This window comes from Pinus tabuliformis, chromosome 1_2, assembly GCF_031772625.1.
Source record: "Pinus tabuliformis cultivar Carrire ecotype Pingquan chromosome 1_2, CPIR1, whole genome shotgun sequence".
Lineage (NCBI taxonomy): Eukaryota > Viridiplantae > Streptophyta > Pinopsida > Pinales > Pinaceae > Pinus > Pinus tabuliformis.
Window position 1 is genome coordinate 405716876 of NC_142298.1, and position 15117 is coordinate 405731992.

The window sequence follows — 15117 nt, forward strand, 5'->3', positions numbered from 1 at the left end:
AAAATATCAATTATTTAATCATTTCTTACATATCGTCTAATAATCATATCATAACCAGTGTAAAATAAATCGCCATTAACCCATGAGTATTTAGCACTTTGTTTGATCAGCCTCTTCTTTTCCTTTGGAGTAAAATATGGAGGTGTTCTTCCTGTGGATAAATAATTGGCTAAGTCAGCATATCAAGGATTCACTATTGAAATTGCAAATAAATTTTCATCTAGAAAAGAATCTTCAACCGGAACAACCTCACCTGAATTTTGCAGTTCAGAAAGAAAATTTGCCACCTGATTCTCCTTACCTGGTCTATCTAACACTGTAATATTAAATTCCTATAATAATAACATCCATTTGGTAACTTTGCCATTAGTGATTGGTGTATTCATTAAATACTTAATGGTAGAGTGATCAGTATGTACAAAAACCTCATAACCAACGATATAATGTCGGAATTTATTCACAGCATGTATGATGGCAAGCATTTCTTTTTCAGTGACTGTGTAGTTTAATTCTGCAGGTGTTAGATTTTTGCTAATGAAATAGATGGAATAATTGAAAGACTCTTCTTTTTGGCCTAATGAGGCACCTACTGCAGTATCAGATGCATCTGTAAAGATGTGAAATGGTAGGGTCCAGTTAGGTCCTTTTAAGACTGGTGTGGTTGATAACTTTCCTTTGAGTGTTTCAAAAGCTTGCTGACAATTCTCATTCCGGTTGAAAGGTGTATCTTTTGCTAGAAGTTTAAACAAAGGTGAAGCTATTTTACTAAAATGTTCAATAAACCTTTTGTAATAGCTTGCATACCCAAGAAAACTTCTTACCTCTTTTTGAGTCTTCGGAATTGGAAAATTGACAATGATCTGGATTTTTGATGGATCAACTTTAATGCCTTGAGAAGAAATATAGTGTCCTAATACTATCCCTTCATTTAACATCATAAAACACTTTTCATTGCTCAGGGACAGATTAGCTTCAATACATCTCTTCAAAACTTTTTCAATATTCTCTAATGCATGCTCAAATGAATTACCATACACTGAAAAATCATCCATGTATACTTCAACACAGTCATGAACTAAATCAGCAAAAATAGCTAATACAGCTCTCTGAAATGTAGCTGGATCATTGCAAAGTCCAAATGGTAAAACATTATAGGCATAAGTGCCACAGGGACAAGTAAAAGTGGTTTTCTCCTGGTCCTCTAAGGCTATCCTGATCTGATTATAGCCACTGAAACCATCAAGAAAAGAGAATGATGATTTCCCAGCTAATGTGTCTAGCACTTGGTCGATAAATGGTAGTGGGAAATAATCTTTGAGGTTTGCTTTGTTCAATTGTCTGTAATCAACACAAATTCTCCACTTGCCAATTTTTTGGGCATTACTACTAATGGGGATACCCACTGACTGTCAGAGATAGGATAAATAAAATTGACTTTCAATAGTTTTTGTAATTCATCTCTAACAATATCCTGAAGCATAGGATTCATTCTTCTCTGCGGTTGCCTCACTGGTTTGATATTACTATCCGTGTAAATATGGTGAGTGCATGTTTCAGGGTGAATTCCGTGCATATCGGTGTAGTCCCAAGCAAATTCTCTTTGGTATTTTCTCAATAATTGGTGAGTGCTAATATTCAAAGTTTTTCCTGGACTAATCTCTATGGTCTTACTTTGTGTGTTTGTGATAGATTGAATGGGAAAAATGTTCTAAAATGTTGTTTGCAAAGATTGAATGGTGCAAGTTTCCTGAAAATTATGTGCCAAAAGTTCATCTGCAGCATGGTATTGTTCATTTCTTAATTCTTCGGAAATATCAGGTTGAGAAAGGAACAATTCTACAAAATCATCATTATTATGTTCTTGAAAATCATAGATTTGATTAATGCTAAAAACAGATTGAACTTCTTCCTTGTCATTGTATTTATCGTCAAGCCATAAATTGTGTGCTATTGTTGGTGATTGTGCTGATGGGTAAAGAGTGAGTTGTTTTCTTTCAGTTCCTCGTGAAATAATCATATTACCCGATCTACATCCTATGAATGCATCAACAGTTGCTAACCATGGTCTACCAAGGATGATAGGGTGTCCTCCTAGATTAGATTTTGGCTGAAGAACTAAAAAGTCCATTGGATACTCCCAGGAGTCCAGTGAGACAATTATGTCCTCCAAAATCCCTTTAGGAGTCACTTTAGACCTATCAGCTAGTTCTAGAACAATTGTTGTGTGCTGCAAGTTTGTGAGCTGCAGTGTTTTCATTGTTTCAAGAGTTATCACATTTATTGCGGCCCTAAGGTCAATTAAGGTGTTTGGAATATGTATGTTGTTAATGATTGTAGTGACTCTAGGAATACCAGGATCAACATACTTTTCCATTGAAATGGTATTTGTCATAAGGCCAGCTAAATGTCCAATAACATGAATAGTTTGTGGATCAATTATTTTCCTAGTAGGCTTCTTGAGGCACAGTTCTTTGATTGCTTTAGTATATATGGGAATGTCTTTTATGGCTTGCAATAGTGGAATTTTTATATAGACATTCTTTAGCTCATCTAAAACATCAAACTGTGGTATAGACATGGGAAGTTTTGCTTGGACCAATCGTTCTGGAAAATGTGGTGGATGCAACGGCTACATTTGTTTATTTTTGATGTCATCATTTTGTTTCTTTTGAGTTGGAGTTTCATTTTCATTTTCTTCATTTTCTTCTTGTTTTTCAGCTATTGGAGGTTCTTTTTGAAGTACCTTACCAGACCTTAAATTTATAATTTGTAAAGGTAATGTGGGATAGGCTGGTCTCTCTGCTCTATTATTTGGATTTGGTACAGGCTGAGCAGGAATATGAGTGGGTCTAGGAGGTTGTTGATTAGATGGGAGTTGTAAGTGGGGTGGATTTATTGGTGGAGGAGCAGGAAATGCTTGTTTACTGTTTTGGGGTTGATAAACAACTTGCTACTGAGGATATTGATGATATGTTTGAGGATATTGCGAATGTGGCTGATGATACTGTTGGTATGGCTGAGAATACTATTGGTATGGTTGAGGATATGGTTGATATTGTTGAGAGTACTACTGAAATGGTCTCCATTGTTGCTGTGGATAATTTTAGTGTTGCCATGGCATGGGCACATTCCAAGAATTCTAAGCATACATCTGATCTCGTGCAGGAAATTGCAAATTTTGGTTTGGAAACATACCTGGAGGTGGAGGTCTAGGTTGCCATGGTCTCTTGGCACCCATGAAATACACATTCTCCATATCTGTATTAGCTACTTCCACATTACAATTCTGCAAAATCTTGACTTCGGAGCAATGAAATATATCATGATTTTCAGTACAAAAGGCACAAACTTGAATGTTTTCTAATGGGCAGTCTTTCAAGACATGTTTCTTCCGGCATTTTGGACAAAAGACAGCCATTATTTGATCTTCCTCTTCTTGTCTTTTCTTGGCTTTCAGAGTGTCAATTTGAGTTCCTAAGGTACTTAATAGATCTATTTTGAATTCTTCTAACAGGTTTCCTATTTCAGCCCTTGTGACACTTGCTGAAGCAGATTTTGTGGCTTTAGATGATAGAGCTCTTTTTCCATATCTGGCTTTGCTCCTTGAATATTTTTCACATAAATCAACAATTTCTTCGAAAGGTAAAGTGGAAATATCACCTTTGCCCATCAAATTAAGATCATCTAAGTATTCCTCTCGAATTCCCTTCAAAAATATTGTTCGAATCAGATCAAGGGACATGGTCCTATGTTTTGATTTTTGCAAATTGTAAACAAATCGTTCCAAATACTCCTCTAAATTTTAATCCTCTTGTTCATTCATCCTAAAGATATCATCTTTAGAATCTTTCGATCTGCAATAAGGTTGGTATTTCTTTAGGAATATTCTTCTCATGCCATCCCAATCAGTTATTGCATGTTCACCAAGTCCCATGAACCATCTTAATGCTTATGCTTTTAATGTTGCTGGGGAGAGTCTAAGCCTATGGGCATCATCTGTGTAACCATATGTTCGACATACTATGTCAAATTCAAACAAGAATGAATCTGGGTCTTCTGAAGCCATGCCATAAAAGTTTGGTAGCACAGATGGAGGTATGTTTTTCATTTTTATTTCCTCACCTTCTTCTGGTTCTTGAATAGGAAATTTAAAGGTTGACTCTTCCTCCTCTCTTCGACCTTGATTTTGTGGTCCTCTTGCTAATCCATATCCTTCCTCAGCCATTTTGATAGGTTCCTCTGTTGATTTAATTTCTTGTTCAGTGTCACTTGTTTCAAAGAGAAGTTCAAGGAGAGATTGTTGAGTTACTGTGCTACTTTCTCTTTTTATAGAGGATTCAGGGAGATGTTTCTTCTGTGATTCGTGTGCCAATAGAATTTGCCTCTCGATGAGTGTGAGTCTTTGCCCTGATTTCTGTTTATCCTCTAATGTTTGTATGGTGACTTTCCCAGCTGGTGTTGTGTGTTCAACTTTTCCTAAAGGGTCTACTCCTAGTGGTGAATTAGTTTTTGGATGGGGGGTTTTTATGAATCTACCTTTATCATCTCTAGATCTAGACATAAGTAAACATGACTTCTAAAATGATGAATTAAAATTAAATCTATGTTTTTGTTTGTTTTTGTTTATTTTTTATTTTTTATTTTTTATTTAGAAATCCTCTAGTTGCGCATCCCCGGCAACGGCGCCAAAATGTAGTGACCAATCCAGGGGTCTAGATTAGACTAAATTTAATGTCAACCAAGGTAGGTAAACTTAGAGGCACATGTCTACAATCTATAGACCTAAAAGGATCTCATGTACCTAGATAAGTGTCTACTATGACAAGCTACAGCACTCTTTTACAAGAGATTGGAATATGTTTCCTTTCACAATTCAAACACTTATATCACCTAATTTAATCAATTGTTCTAAGAAAACAAAGTGTTACTAGTCTGAGTTTTCAATCCTCTTACAAGGATATCATTCACAAAAACTCTTTCTAGATAACACACTAAGCATTCATGAAAACCAAAAATTCTTTTAAGCATACTAAGACTCAAATGCATGAAAACAGAGTCCACAGAGATACTTCGAAATTTAGTGCTCAATTAAATCTTTTACAAGATCTTGTTCAATAATTTAGCAATTGAAGTTTCAAGCTATCACCATGAATCATACAATATCACAAGAACTTCTAATCGAATTAATTAATTCACAAGCAAAGAAATGGCATCAAACGCTATTCAGATCTGAAGTCTAAATGCTATGAAAAAAAAATGGAAGTATATCAGTCCCCACAGAGGGCTCGTCCACGTGTTGATGGTACACTTAGAAAACTTCAGATGTTGAAATCATTAACACATAAAACACTAGAATGATAAAAACGCTGCCTGTGATTAAAGTCTGGAAATCAATTACATGCAAGAGTTCTGGTAACAATACAATACAATATGATACGCAATCTTAAGTCTACTCCATGTCTCTTATCACGTAGTCCTATTTGCAATCAGATGTACATACATTATCACGCAGATGTTTCTGCTTTTATAGTCAAAAAGGCAATTTTTGTTTTTTTTCTAATCTTAACTTATTTCCAAAACAAAACAAAATCAGTTTAGGTAACTCTAGCTTTTTGCTGCTTTTATGACCAAAAAGGTTGGGTTTGATCAGCATTGACCATGTATCCAGGAGCTCCAGATGCGATGCTGAATAGATCCTTCGCCATGTATGTACATCTGTGATCACGTCCCTATCCTCTATTTTGATTTTCCTGCCATGCCACGTTTCACAATGTTAGCGCTTGGAATTCACCTAGGCTGAGATAGACAAACTCTCAAGGCTACATCAAACCATTTCACCTCGTAGCTAGCCCTACGAGGTATGAGAAGGCTCTCTCGGGTCAGATTCGATAGATCTTTCAATATGATTAGGCTGACCAATTAATAATAAAGATTTTAGGCTAGTAAATTGATAAGGGGGTTGATTTAATGATTTTTGGGGTTTTTGGTGGCAATTGGTGGAAGTGCAATTCAAGGTGCAGGGATTGAGCACAGTTTTCACAGGGGGATCTAAGGGGCAAGGTAGGAATGAGTGCTGATGCCTTAATCTGAGATGGATGATCAGAGATGATAGAGGAGAAGCTAAAGAGGGCAAACACACAATTTGAATCCTCTCTAGACAGTAGAAAACATTAAAATTGAACAAACTAAAAAGCTGAGCATGTCAAAACATGAGTTCAAACTTTACCACTTCATCTGTCCAATTTAGAAGCATAAGAGAGATGTGAAACACATAAACAAACTTACAAGAACATGTAGAGAACACACCATCAACAATCAGATCCACAAGAATCCTCAAAGATGTCTGTAAAACCATGGCTTTCCTTGCCTTCAATTGCAGAAATAGATGCACAATATACAATAAAGCTTCCTTACACAAGAGTCCAACCATGAAAATGAGAAGGAGAGAGCATAATATAGACCATCTAGACCATCTAACTCCTTTCCCCACCTCTAGGGGTCGAGCTCAGCTTCCTAGGAGCAGTTTGAACTAATTCTAAACTAAGAACTAGAAAATAGGCAGCCCAACAACTTGCCTCTATTACTTAGCTAACTCATCCATGCATTAATTTTTCACTTTTTACATCATGGAAGCTTCTAGAAGGGTAAAGAAAGATAAAATCTACCAAAGTGCCATGAAAATATTACATTTATCCATCATCTACAAGTAAAAATAGTCAACCATAGTCAAAACAGTGTTTTTTGACCAAAAATGTGAATTCTAGCAAATCTGGAAGTTCTGGTCGCGCCCATTCACAGCTGTTTTTGAGTGGGTTCCACTGGTCCAAATCAGGTGCAAGATGGCTCATTGGAAATCTTGGCCTGTCTACTTTCCATCCCAAGTGGAATTTCTGAATTTGGTGTTGATTTGACCCCTCAAAAACCATTTCTCCCAAGGTCACTTTCTGCAACTCAAAAAGTGGGCAGAAAGTCATTTTTTTGATGTATTTTGAGCTTTTGGAGGCTCAAAACTCAAAATCAGGCTTCTCCCAAGCATTGGTAATTTTTCTTTTTGCATGCCCTTTCCAAAAATGCCAAGTTTTCAAAATTCCGAGCAGTCCTCCAAAATGGTCTCACCCGGGGTGAGACCAAACCGTGGGCAAAACCTGTAATTTTACCAAAAATTTCCAAAATGCTCCAAAATTCTCAAAATTTTCACATTTTGATGCTAGATCAAGGCTGATCAGTACCATGATGACTGAGAGATGCCTCAGCCAAGATGCGGAGTGGATTTGTCCTTTTCTTATTCTTCGGGGCCTCTGACAGCGTCCTTTGGAGAATTTTCATTTTTGCCTTGCGAACATGTAACCTCTATGATGAACCCCTTTGCCACCCTTACGAGGCCTCTGCTGTGTCTCAACCTCTGTAGAAGAAGACCGGTCATCACCTTGCTCATTAGTCTCAGTGGTCGACATGGTGTTATTGAGCAAGGTGGAATAAACAAGTCAAATTGACCGCTGCCCTGCCTGCAAAATGCTGTGAAGTATGCTGTTTTCAAGGGGAAACATCATGAGGGAAATGTTAGGGGAGGGAATTTACATATAGGAAAGGGAAAAATATATACATAAACAGGGAATTCTGAAGAAAAACATCACATAATGCTAAACATGTCATTCCATCTCTCACCATTTGCAAATCAATACTTTATTTAGGGAAACTGTGATTTTTAATCACCAAGGGAAAGGACAATGAAAATCATCATGATGGAGGGGAGGATGTCATAAGAATAGGGGGATAAGGCAGCATCATCTATATACAAGTAACAGGCAGCTCATTTCAATTTGTTTTGAATGTCATTGAGGAGCATACTCTGTTTTTCATAATTTCAAAATGACCATTTGATGCTTTGGGAAACATGGATTTAGGGTTTCTGATTGTAAGAGGAAGGGAAGGGGTTGTTGTGATCATTTTACAGTGGAAGGGAGAGGGGATTGTATCATAGGAATGAGGGAAAATAGAGGATATTAGGGATTAGGTTTAGGGGGGATAATGGAACCCATCAACAAAGTCTGCTGCCAATCAATTTTTGTAACAACAATTCATTTAAAACAGAGGCAGCCTTATTTTTTCATTTGCCATGAGTAATTAGGGTTTCACTGTGTGATTTGATCATAGGGAGGGATATTCAATTGCCTAGGGAGTTTAACTGAAGGGACAAGCAATTGAATTAGGGTTTACATAGGGAATTAGGTAGGGGAAAAAACAGAGTTTTGAGGAGGGGAAAAAGATACCATGTTACTGCAAACCCTAACCACAGCAAGTCTGATTTCTTTGATGTCTATGCAAATGAAATTTTGTCATGACCTTATTGAGCTTTGAAGTCTTTGACATATACACGAGATGACCCTTTTCCTTTATTTTTTCTGAGGCTATGCAAAATGGCAAATTTCACTGTTTTTACAATTTTTTGAGTGCATGCCTTGTCATCACTTTTTTATTTGTTTTTTATAATGTTTCTTTTCATTCTTTTGCTGTACATTTACATAGGCATTTTGCTGTGTTACTAGTGCTTAGGGTTTGATCATTATACATGGGGAAAAGGTAGGGTTTATAGGGTTTGAAAGGACTAGGGTTTGCAAATGATTTAGGGGTAGGATTTGTATAATTGACTTGCAAATGAGATCAATAAGTTTGACATGTTAACATATGCAATTTGTATGGGGAAAATAAAAGGAGGGACAAAGGGAAAAATTTCCTTGAAAAATAACAAACTGTCACACATATTGCTTGCAAAAACAACTATTCATTTAACCTATTTCTTTATGGATTTCTTGCACAAAATTTATGATCATTACCTTCCTTTCCAATCCCAACACCATCATCAAACATGTGAATGAGGCATACCTTAATAACTTGAGAGAATTTGAGGGTGATTTCAACGTTTGAGTGAGTTTTTAGGGCAAACAGAAGTTCTGGTCGCGCACGGGCTCAGACTGGTCGCGCCCCTGTAACTGGTCGCGCCTGTGTTATTTAACACTGCGCGTTGGCCTGTAACTGGTCGCGCGCACCCAGATGGTCGCGCACGGTCTCAGACTGGTCGCGCGCACCTTTAACACTTGTGCTTTGCAGAAACTTGCCCGAATTTGCTCCTTTCGCCTCTAACACATATTTTTGGACTTTCAAATGCACAATAAGAGTGAATTGAGAGGGAAATTAGCTTTTATAGGGTCACTTTTAAAAAAAAATTAACTTTAGAACCCACTTTCTAATGTTTTCAACTTGCTTTGCTTTTAAACACTGTTTAGAGTCTTTTTGTCCTGAAATGAGCTCTTTTGATGCGTTTGACTCCGTTCTTTTTTTTTTTAGGTTGACCGCCTGAGGGACTGTAGTGAAGGAACCAGGGTTGTTGCCGGCACTTTTACAAATTCCTCATGACCTTGGATTTAAAAACAGGGTTTTTTAAATCCAAGGCATAAAGTGAGCTGTAGCTGAAGAAAATGATAATGAAACATATGTACAAAATTCCTTCCGGCTTGCTGGGCACTTGCTGACCATGACTCATTACCTTGAAATGATTTTGACTCAAAACCCTAGACCTAAGACCATGGGATCTCAAGACAAAAAATAAGAACAAGCATGACTCAATTACATTGTTGTATGACCTGATCCAGCAAAGCCAAGAAGGGAACAAAGACCAGCTCCTCCATTCAGTGTTATGGCATGCCTAGCGGGATGCAAGACTGACACTGATGAGACACCTATAAATGCATATGCAAAGAGTTATTGATCACTGATGGAGGGCTCAAGACCGACACTAACATTGGCTCCAATGGGGATGGCAGCTCCTTGGAGGTGCCAAGAACCTCAGACCTCTTGGGAGAGCAGACCAGTGCCTTATTCATTGGGCAATGGAGTCAATTTATTCACATGTGACCAACTCAAAAACAACTTTATTTGACTTAGACAATTGACTGAAACTTAACTGATGCTGGACTCAAACCGACTCGATGGCAAACTGAAATAACTTGAAAAACTTACTCAACAGACCAAACACAAATGACTCATGACTTGACTTAAAACAAAACTTACAAAGCTTATGAAGGGCAGCAGTCCATCAAGATTTGAAATCATGATGAAAACCACCTGCATAGTAATGAAATATGTACAATCATGTATAATGAGCTTTCCAATGTAACCAATCCAGCAGATGGCTACATACCAAATTTCTGCTCTCACGTATCTCGAGCAGGCGGAACGATGAACCTGTAGGCAACTCAAAATAACCACTGAAACCAAAACTTATGATAATGAACCATGCAACATTTATCTTTTCTAATGCTTGCAGAAGAATGCCAAAGGGATCTTGATAATCTTGAAGCACTATCTTGTTTGGAGATCCAGCTGCAAAAATATAAGTAGTTGCTTCATCCTGATCTGAAAGAACAGTGGGTTGCTGATTGATAGGAAGGCACAGAGAGGTGTAAACTTCTGCCATATGAGTGTTGACTGTAAATTCCTTGATCATATTGTCTCTCTTAACTTCATGCTCTAGGTCATTCTTAAACAAAAAACACTCTTCAAGATGATCAAACATGACAGCCTTATCTTTTTGCTGATCTACAAAACTGAGTACAAGACAGTCATCATTTGCAAAAGAGGAAGAAGTTTCACCAACACTTTCCTGACTATGTGTGCACTGCAAATCTGTTGTAGTTTGCGCTGTAGCATGACCTTTCAAAAGCTGATCTATCTCCTCTTCAGACAAAGGAGACAATGGATTTTGTTTCCCTTTGCTCAAACAAGTCTTGTCTTCTTGAAATAACATTTCAAAACATGAAAAATCTGAATGACAGTCCTGATCTTCTGAAACTTGGAAACATTGTTGACCATCTTCATATGACATGGCAATCAAACTATCCAAATCATGATTGAAAGAATATTTTTCACTTACTTGAACAAAGATCTCATCTTGTTTTTCATGAGCTGGCGGAATTACCTCCTCATAAAGGCTTTGGTCAATAGCTTTGTCTTCTTCATTCCGGATGACCTCGACAACAAAACTTTCCGGATTCAACACAAGGTATGCTTGGTTATCACAATCTGAATCCAGAACTGAAGTAGCTGTCCCACATTCTCCAATATGCATGTTGTCCTCTTCCGTGAGCAGATCTGAAACAAGCTCTTCTCTTTCATCATTTTCAGCCATATGGCCATCTTCAACCTGCTGATCTTGACAAGTATCTAAGATTTCTGTGTGCTGCTGAAACGGATTTTCATACAAGGCTTCCATGATCTCTTCATCCATGAAATTGTCATCTTCATAAAACTTTTCAAGGCTTTCAATAAAACTATAGGCATGCTTGCAACAGTCTTGAACTAAATTTAATGATGGATAAGAGTCCTTATATCTTTCAATGAACAAGGCATGAAAATCCTTTAAACAATAAATACAAGCAGGCGGCAAACTTTCATACCATATTTGGGCTTTACCTTCCAGAGTGGCCAAGAATATCTTCATCAAGCAATCTTCAGGAAAATCGATCTTGAATTTGCGAATATGCATATGAAATCTTACCAGATGTAGAGCAGCATCCTTCTTACCATCATCATTAAATATAGGCAAATTCCTTGACCAATCTACCTTCGGAATTTTATTCGGAAAACCTGGAATGTGATCTCGGCTCAAGGGAGCATACCTTCTTGCAATCTGATCCATCTTGACAAATCTCAAAGCTACTGATCTCTCTGCAGTGAAGTCACCATGAAGCACAGGTTGCTGGATTCTTCAGTGAAAGGAGTCGCCAGTGAATGATTTCAGCCTTTCAAGTGTCTGATCGTTGTCCACTATCAACAATCAGATCTAAACTTGATACATGTACTGGGGTAAAGTGTCAATGAAGCGCTATGTTCACAAATCCCACGGAGATAGACTGAAGCAGCGTTTATCTACTTGCGCTGATGTAAAACAAGAGCGTTTTCGAAGGCTTCTGGCGTAACTTCAGGCTCCGTCTAAGACTTATGAAATAACACGACAATGAGCAAACGATTAATATGTTCTCCCCAGTATGGTCGCCAATATGTTAGCGCTTGGAATTCACCTAGGCAGAGATAGACAAACTCTCAAGGCTACATCAAACCATTTCACCTCGTAGCTAGCCCTACAAGGTATGAGAAGGCTCTCTCGGGTCAGATTCGATAGATCTTTCAATATGATTAGGCTGACCAATTAATAATAAAGATTTTAGGCTAGTAAATTGATAAGGGGGTTGATTTAATGATTTTTGGGGTTTTTGGTGGCAATTGGTGGAAGTGCAATTCAAGGTGCGGGGATTGAGCACAGTTTTCACAGGGGGATCTAAGGGGCAAGGTAGGAATGAGTGCTGATGCCTTAATCTGAGATGGATGATCAGAGATGATAGAGGAGAAGCTAAAGAGGGCAAACACACAATTTGAATCCTCTCTAGACAGTAGAAAACATTAAAATTGAACAAACTAAAAAGCTGAGCATGTCAAAACATGAGTTCAAACTTTACCACTTCATCTGTCCAATTTAGAAGCATAAGAGAGATGTGAAACACATAAACAAACTTACAAGAACATGTAGAGAACACACCATCAACAATCAGATCCACAAGAATCCTCAAAGATGTCTGTAAAACCCTGGCTTTCCTTGCCTTCAATTGCAGAAATAGATGCACAATATACAATAAAGCTTCCTTACACAAGAGTCCAACCATGAAAATGAGAAGGAGAGAGCATAATATAGACCATCTAGACCATCTAACTCCTTTCCCCACCTCTAGGGGTCGAGCTCAGCTTCCTAGGAGCAGTTTGAACTAATTCTAAACTAAGAACTAGAAAATAGGCAGCCCAACAACTTGCCTCTATTACTTAGCTAACTCATCCATGCATTAATTTTTCACTTTTTACATCATGGAAGCTTCTAGAAGGGTAAAGAAAGATAAAATCTACCAAAGTGCCATGAAAATATTACATTTATCCATCATCTACAAGTAAAAATAGTCAACCATAGTCAAAACAGTGTTTTTTGACCAAAAATGTGAATTCTGGCAAATCTGGAAGTTCTGGTCGCGCCCCTTCAAAGCTGTTTTTGAGTGGGTTCCACTAGTCCAAATCAGGTGCAAGATGGCTCATTGGAAAGCTTGGCCTGTCTACTTTCCATCCCAAGTGGAATTTCTGAATTTGGTGTTGATTTGACCCCTCAAAAACCATTTCTCCCAAGGTCACTTTCTGCAACTCAAAAAGTGGGCAGAAAGTCATTTTTTTGATGTATTTTGAGCTTTTGGAGGCTCAAAACTCAAAATCAGGCTTCTCCCAAGCATTGGTAATTTTTCTTTTTGCATGCCCTTTCCAAAAATGCCAAGTTTTCAAAATTCCGAGCAGTCCTCCAAAATGGTCTCACCCGGGGTGAGACCAAACCGTGGGCAAAACCTGTAATTTTACCAAAAATTTCCAAAATGCTCCAAAATTCTCAAAATTTTCACATTTTGATGCTAGATCAAGGCTGATCAGTACCATGATGAGTGAGAGATGCCTCAGCCAAGATGCGGAGTGGATTTGTCCTTTTCTTCTTCTTCGGGGCCTCTGACAGCTTCCTTTGGAGAATTTTCATTTTTGCCTTGCGAACATGTAACCTCTATGATGAACACCTTTGCCACCCTTACGAGGCCTCTGCTGTGTCTCAACCTCTGTAGAAGAAGACCGGTCATCACCTTGCTCATTAGTCTCAGTGGTTGACATGGTGTTATTGAGCAAGGTGGAATAAACAAGTCAAATTGACCGCTGCCCTGCCTGCAAAATGCTGTGAAGTATGCTGTTTTCAAGGGGAAACATCATGAGGGAAATGTTAGGGGAGGGAATTTACATATAGGAAAGGGAAAAATATATACATAAACAGGGAATTCTGAAGAAAAACATCACATAATGCTAAACATGTCATTCCATCTCTCACCATTTGCAAATCAATACTTTATTTAGGGAAACTGTGATTTTTAATCACCAAGGGAAAGGACAATGAAAATCATCATGATGGAGGGGAGGATGTCATAAGCATAGGGGGATAAGGCAGCATCATCTATATACAAGTAACAGGCAGCTCATTTCAATTTGTTTTGAATGTCATTGAGGAGCATACTCTGTTTTTCATAATTTCAAAATGACCATTTGATGCTTTGGGAAACAGGGATTTAGGGTTTCTGATTGTAAGAGGAAGGGAAGGGGTTGTTGTGATCATTTTACAGTGGAAGGGAGAGGGGATTGTATCATAGGAATGAGGGAAAATAGAGGATATTAGGGATTAGGTTTAGGGGGGATAATGGAACCCATCAACAAAGTCTGCTGCCAATCAATTTTTGTAACAACAATTCATTTAAAACAGAGGCAGCCTTATTTTTTCATTTGCCATGAGTAATTAGGGTTTCACTGTGTGATTTGATCATAGGGAGGGATATTCAATTGCCTAGGGAGTTTAACTGAAGGGACAAGCAATTGAATTAGGGTTTACATAGGGAATTAGGTAGGGGAAAAAACAGAGTTTTGAGGAGGGGAAAAAGATACCATGTTACTGCAAACCCTAACCACAGCAAGTCTGATTTCTTTGATGTCTATGCAAATGAAATTTTGTCATGACCTTATTGAGCTTTGAAGTCTTTGACATATACACGAGATGACCCTTTTCCTTTGTTTTTTCTGAGGCTATGCAAAATGGCAAATTTCACTGTTTTTACAATTTTTTGAGTGCATGCCTTGTCATCACTTTTTTATTTGTTTTTTATAATGTTTCTTTTCATTCTTTTGCTGTACATTTACATAGGCATTTTGCTGTGTTACTAGTGCTTAGGGTTTGATCATTATACATGGGGAAAAGGTAGGGTTTATAGGGTTTGAAAGGACTAGGGTTTGCAAATGATTTAGGGGTAGGATTTGTATAATTGACTTGCAAATGAGATCAATAAGTTTGACATGTTAACATATGCAATTTGTATGGGGAAAATAAAAGGAGGGACAAAGGGAAAAATTTCCTTGAAAAATAACAAACTGTCACACATATTGCTTGCAAAAACAACTATTCATTTAACCTATTTCTTTATGGATTTCTTGCACAAAATTTATGATCAT